Source organism: Micromys minutus, assembly GCF_963924665.1.
Source record: "Micromys minutus genome assembly, chromosome: 27".
NCBI lineage: Eukaryota > Metazoa > Chordata > Mammalia > Rodentia > Muridae > Micromys > Micromys minutus.
The window spans coordinates 3,383,148-3,390,384 of NC_137962.1; the positions used below are offsets into that span (position 1 = coordinate 3,383,148).

The window sequence follows — 7,237 nt, forward strand, 5'->3', positions numbered from 1 at the left end:
TCAATATTCCTTAGTTGAGAAGTTTTTGGTTAATAGGATTATTTGTTTCTCTAGAGTCTACCTTCTTGAGTTCTTTGTATGTATTGGATACTAGGCCTCTATCAGATGGAGGATTGCTAAACATATTTTTCCAATCTGTTGATGGCCATTTTGTCCTTTTGGCAGTGTGCTTTGCCTTAAAGAAACTGCAATTTCATGAGGTTCCATTTGTTGATTCTTGATCTTAGAGCATAAGCCATTGGTGTTTTGTTCAGAAAAATTTCCCCTGTGTCTGTGTGTTCTAAGCTCTTCCCCACTTTCTGTTCTATTATTTTTAGTGTACCTGGTTTTATGTGGAGATCTTTGATCCACTTGGACTTGAGCTTTATACAAGGAGATAAGAAAGGATTGATTTGCATTTCTCTGCATGCTGACTGCCATTTGAACCAGTACTATTTGTTGAACAGACTGTCGTTTTTCCATTGAACGTGTTTAGCTCCTTTGCCAAAGATCAAGCGACCATAGGTGTGTGGGTTCATTTCTGGGTCTTTGATTCTATTCCATTGTTCTACCTGCGCATCTCTGTACCAATACCATACTTTTTTTTTTTTTTTAAATCACAATTGATCTGCAATACAGCTTCAGGTCAGGAATAGTGATTCCCCAGGAAGTTTTTTTTTCTATTCTGCGTTGTTTATTATTCTAAATAAATTTGCAAATTGCTCTTTCTAACTCTAAGAATAATTGAGTTGGAATTTTGATAGGGATTTTACTGAATATGTAGATTGTCTTAGGTAAGATGGCCATTTTTACTATATTGATCCTTCTAATCCATGAACGTGGAAGATCTTTCCATCTTCTGATAGGTCTTCTTCAATTTTCTTATTCAGAGACTTGAAGTGCTTGTCATACAGATTCTTAACTTGCTTGGTTAGGGTCACCCCAAAGTATTTTATAGTTTTTATGACTATTGTGAACGGTGTTGATTCTCTAATTTTGGGGGAGGTGTTGTGCTGTAAGGGGCCATAATTAAATCTATTTTGTTTATTATCCACACCAGAGGCAAAGGTAGTTCCTAGATCAGCCTCTACTCAGTATTACCATCACTTACATATAAATGGGACTTTTGCCTACAATGCACATACTTGAACTATATACTAGTACAGAATAGGATCTGTATATATAGAAAGCCTGTGAATTAAAGGTATTTCATAGTCTGCTATACAAAATAAATAAACAAACCCCCAAACCCTTTTATACCTTTAACCTTATGTTTGGTCTTATGCAACAAAATGGTCCAAGCTGACTCAAACTAATGAAGAAAAGGGGTAAACACTAAGAAAAGGGTATGTCACATGAATAAATATAACTCACTATAGCCTCACTTCTTAGGAAGGCAAATGCCATATAAAACAGTAAGGACAAATGCTTTCCTATTTTGAGTAACTCAAGGCATAGGCTGAAAATCCACTAAAGGAACTTGGGTTTTGTACAGTAACTGAAACTATCAAGCACTACATGTCAAAAATATTTAAAATTAACATTGGTCTCAAAATGATTTTTATTCCTATATATTGGTATGCATGATAACTCAAGAAAATTGCATTTAATACAACCTAACAATTTGTGGGGGTTTCTATTAAAAATTAAGTAAATAATTGTAATTAAAATTTTTCTTCCCTCCAAATTCCTGGTTTAATAAGGAATTGTTTATTTTTGAGAAAAAGATCCCAAACATCAGGCTGTTCACAAAAGTAGTCCATGGTATAACTTAAGAAAACAAATATTAAGACTGTTACATTATTTTCCTGTTAGATGCATTGGACATGCCAACCCCCATTCACAAAAACACAGGGTTACATTCATGTGCTAACAGTCCCACCATGTGAGGGAAAACACACATCTCTAATGCAAAGCTGCCCTCAGGGTTACAAGTAAATGAAATGCCTCTGCAGTTAGGGAAGCAACTACTGAAATCATGAATGGTATGAACTGTACTCCCCGCCTAACAAAGAGATTATTTTGGAGACAGCTGATAAAAACCATACAACTTTTTATTGTTAAGTCAAAGAGGTGTCTAAATTAAAGCAAAACTTGCAGGGTAAGACTTAACAAAACTGCTAAAGAGAATCAAAGGAAGGGAAAATGGAACTAGGCACAGGGCAATGATGAATTAATGAACACAGGAAGTATAAGGAGGGAGAACAGTGAGAATGTGCAGAAGATTCTGGAGAGATGATCCGGTGGTACTTTGATCTCTCACAAGTACCTAGGTAAATGGATAATGGGATAAGATTTATAAGCTCCACTATGTACTTAAGAGTTATCCCCCCCACTGGCGCTATCTCTGTCATCTTCTCCTTCCTTGGGCTCCTTTTCGTCATCCTTGAACTCCGGCTGGTCATTTCACATCTTCATTGTCGCCGTCATCATCCAGCGGGTTTTCCTCCTCAGCAGAGTCATCTGCACCTGCCACATACTCCATCTTCACATCACTCTCCTCTTTCTTCATAGAGGTGCTGCTCTGCTCTTCAGACTTTTCATTCTTCATCTCGACTGCATGTTTGCTTGGTTCCTTTTCAATTTTTTCCAGGCTTTCCAGCAGAGAATCCACTTCTTGTTTTATCTGAGTCAGCTGCTTCTCAAAGGTCAGAAGGTTATCTATCACATTTCAAGTTTCCAGACTTGGAAGAGGATCCCCATTGTCCACTCTTCGAATTGAATCCACCTTTGCCCCTTCGTGGGGTGTTCCCGACACGTGATGCTGTTTGGAAGGCATGACAGCTTGAGCAATAGGAGGAGGGGAAGGAACAGGTGCTGGGTAACTGTATATCCTTTCATAATAATCCGGTTGAAAGTCATAGTCCATGTCAAATGAGGAACCATCCATCTTCGCTGCAGATCGTTTCACATCTGCATTTCCGCGGCTCTCTTCGGCTCTACAGACAGGTTAATATCAAAACCTGGCCAGTGATCATTCTGCCATCCTCTCCAGCGACAACGGCTTTGGCATTTTTTTTTTTTTTTCATTAACGTACTGGAAAAAGGCAAAGCCCTTATGCACAGAGCAACCCACAATTTTGCCATGCTTGAAACATTGGCCTCCACATCAGCTTTCTTGACCAATAGAGTGTTGAGGTTCCCAGCGAATAGATGGGAATTCATGGGTCGAGGATCTGTCTTGTGGGTAACATTGTTAGCCATCACCTTTGATGATACGGATTTTTACAAAGCTGAAAATGTAGCTGAGAATCAAAAAATTCTGACAAGAGAAGGAAAGAGAGAAGAGACTGCCTCTCCTACAGTGGGTCCACGCCTAGATGACAGAGCTACAACAGCAAGGAACCACATGATGGTTCTCAATCCCAATTCTCTAATTTCTTTCTCAGCCTGTTCATCCTTTGAGAAGAGGAAGGCTTCTGATTTTTTCGAGATAATTTTATATCTAGCCACTTTGTTGAAGTTGTTGATCAGCTGTAAAAGTTCTCTGGCAGAATTTTAAGGACACTTAAGTATACTATCATATCATCTGCAAATAGTGATATTTTTACTTCTTCCTTTTCAATTTGTATCCTTCTGACCTCTTTTTGATGTCTGATTGCTCTGGTTAGTACTTCCAGTACTATATTGAGTAGGTAGGAAGAGAGTAGGCAGCTTGTCTAGTCCCTGATTTTAGTGGGATTGCTTCAAGTTTCTCACCATTTATCTTAATCTTGGCTACTGGTTTGATCTATATTGCTTTTACTATGTTTAAGTATGAGGCTTGAATTCCTGATCTTTCGAAGACTTTTAACATGAAGGAGTGTTGAATTTTGTCAAATGCTTTCTCAGCATTTAGAGAGAGGATCATGTGTTTTTTTCTTTGAGTTTGTTTATATGGTGGATTACATTGATGGATTTCCGTATATTGAACCATCCTTGCATCCCTGGGATGAAGCCTATTTGATCATGGAGAATGATCATTTTGATGTGTTCTTAGACTTCATTTACAAGAATTTTATTCAGTATTTTTGCATCAATGTTCATGAGGAAAAATGGTCTAAAGTTCTCTTTCTTTATAGGGTCTTTGTGTGGTTTAGGAATGAGCATAATTTGGTTTCAAAGAATGAGTTGAGTAATATTCTCTCTGTTTCTGTTTTGTAAAGTAGTTTGAAGAGTATTGGTATTAGGTCTTCTATGAAGGGCTGATAAATTTCTACACTGAACCCATCTGATTCTGGGCATTTTTTGGTTGGGAGGATTTTGATGACTGCTTCTATTTTTTTAGAGGTGATGGGACTGTTTAGATAGTTGATCTGATCCTGATTTAACTTTGATACCTGGTATCTGGCTAGAAAATTATCTATTTCCTCTAGATATTCCAATTTTGTTGAGTATAGGCTTTTGTAGTAGGATCTAATGAATTCTTGAATTTCCTCAGTTTCTGCTGTTATGTCTCCACTTTCATTTCTGATTTTGTTAATTTGGATACTGTCTCTGTGCCCTCTAGTTAGTCTGGTTAAGAGTTTATTGATCTTGTTGATTTTTCTCTAAGAACTAGCTCCTGGTTTTGTTGATTCTTTGTATAGTTATTTCTGTTTCTATTTGGTTGATTTCAGCTCTGAGTTTGATTATTTGCTGCCATCTACTTCTTTTTGGTATCTGCTTCTTTTTGTTCTAGAGCTTTCAGGTATGCTGCCAAGCTGTTAGTGTATACTTTCTCCAGTTCCTTTTGGAGGTGCTCAGAGTTATGAGTTTTCCTCTTAGTGCTGCTTTATTTGTATCTCATCAGTTTGGGTATGATGTGCCTTTGTTTTTATTAAATTCTAAAAAGTTTTTGATTTCTTCTTTTATTTCTTCCTTGACCAAGCTATCATTGAGTAGATCATTGTTTGGCTTCCATGTGTATGTGGCTTTTTGTTTTTGTTTTGTTTGTTTTTTTGTTTTTTGTTTTGTTATTGAAGACCAGCCTTAGTCCATGGTGATCTGATAGGATGCATGGGATTATTTCGATATTTGTGCATCTGCTGAAGCCTGTTTTGTGACCGAATATATGATCAGTTTTGGAGAAGGTGCCATGTGTGCTGAGAAGTAGGTATATTCTTTTGTTTTAGGATGAAATATTTGATAGCTGTCTGCTAAATCCATTTGGTTCATGACTTTTGTTAGTTTTACTGTGTTTCTGTTCAGTTTCTGCTTCCACAATCTGTCCATTAATGAGAGTGCGTTATTGAAGTTTCCCACTATTATTGTGTGTGGTACAATATATTCTTTGAAGTTTAGTAGTTTCATTTATGAATGTGGGTGCTTGTATTTGGAGTATAGATGTTCATGACTGAGAGTTCATCTTGATAGATTTTTCTGATAATGAATAAAAAGTGACCTTCTTCATCTTTTTTGATGACTTTTGGATGAAAAATCTATTTTATTAATTATTAGGATGCCTACTCCAGCTTGTTTCTTGGGACCATTTGCATGGATTTTTTTTCTCTGAGGTAGTGTTTGTCTTTGTCTCTGAGATGAGTTAACCCTATGCAGCAAAATGCTGGATCATGTCTATGTATCCAGTCTGATAGTCTATGTCTTTTTATTGGGAACTGAGTCCATTGATGTTAAGAAATATTAAGGAATAGTAATTGTTGTTTTTTGTTACTTTTGTTGTTAGTGGTTGAATTATGGTTGTTTGATTTTCTTCTTTGGGGTTTGTTGTAAGAAGATTGATTTTTAGCTTTTCTTAGGGTAAAGTTTCCTTCTTTTTGGTATAGTTTCACATCTTTTATCCTTTATAGGGCTGGATTTGTGGACAAATAAACTGTATATTTGCCTTTGTCCTGGAACATCTTGGTTTTTCCCTCTATGGTAACTGAGTGTTTTTCTGGATATAGTATCCTGGGCTGGCATTTGTGTTCTCTTAGGGTCTGTATGATGTCGGTCTAAAATCTTCTAACTTTTATAGTCTCTGGTGAAAAGTCTAGTGTTATTCTTTTTTGGTTTTGGTTTTTTGTTTGTTTGTTTGTTTTTTATGTTTTTTTCTTATGTCTGGTGTAATTCTGATTGGTTTGTCTCTATATGTTACCTGTTCTTTTTCCCTTACTGCTTTTAGTATTCTTACTTTGTTTTCAATATTTGTTGTTTGGAATAATGTGTTTGGAACATTATGTGTTTGGATGAATGTCTTTTCTGGTACAATCTATTTAGGGTTCTGTGGGCTCCCTGTATGTTCATGGTCATCTCTTTCTTTAGGTTAGAGAATTTTTTTTTTCTATAATTTTTTGAAGATATTTCCTGTGATTTTTAGTTGGGAGTCTTTGCTTTCTTTTATAAGTATTATTGTTACCTTCTCATTGTGTCCTGGATTTGCTGGATGTTCTGGGTTAGAACCTTTGTGATTTTTGTCATTTCTCTGACTTGTGTCAATGATAACTATGGCATCTTCTGCCCCATGATTCTCTCTTCCATCTCTTGTATTTTGTTAATGATGCTTAGGTTAGATCATAGTTTTATTCTTCTGGTTATTATTCTTATCCTTGTTTGGTAATTGAATGGTAATTCTTCCTGTGTCCTGGAATACAAGAACTTCCCCAAACAAAACAAATTCTTTAACAATTGGTTTATTATCCAGCTTGGGCATCATAATAAATGGAAACATTTTGGTATAGACTCAAGTCCCTCAGTGTGTCCTGGCTTGTAGTTAGAAAACTGGAGCAATTTTGTCCAAGGTCGCAAGGACTATTTTTTGTTTCCAGGGAAAGTAGCATTTTTCCAAATGGGTCAAAATTGATTAAATGTCTAAGAGTTTCTGAGTTGGAAGAAAATAGATGCAAAGAGATTTGCTTTTTCTTTACATGGGAATGAAAGACCAATCGTGAAGAGAGTTACCAACCTCAAAATGTCATGTATAAATAATGTTTCTGAACAACCCAAGGATAAAATCCTTAGGCCAAGGAATAATTATGACCAGGCAGCAACTGCTTTGTTCAACTGTATCATTTGGTGCTTTCTGGCCAAATCAGAAACTCATTTATTGAGGTATGGAGGGCAGGAAAACTAATCCTCTAATGTTTTATTAATTTTTACTAAAATAAAGCTAGTTCTAAAAACATAAAAGTGTTTGTTAGAGCTCATTAGGGATGATGCAGTTTTAAAAAACACAAAACAAAACACTTCTTTATTTTGTGACTAAAGGAAAACAAAACCTCAAACCACAAATCTTTAGGTTTTGTAATAAGTGTGAATTCAACCTATGGAGGTCAGATGTCAACCTTGAGTTTCATATGTC

General features: G+C 36.1%; 1 pseudogene across 1 annotated transcript; it reads right to left on the bottom strand.

Annotated features, from left to right (window-relative positions):
- Positions 1–2,295: 2,295 nt before the first annotated feature.
- LOC308438072 (heterogeneous nuclear ribonucleoprotein C-like) lies at positions 2,296–3,186 on the bottom strand (annotated as a pseudogene). Its single transcript has one exon. The product of its transcript is annotated as a heterogeneous nuclear ribonucleoprotein C-like (transcript).
- Positions 3,187–7,237: the final 4,051 nt, after the last annotated feature.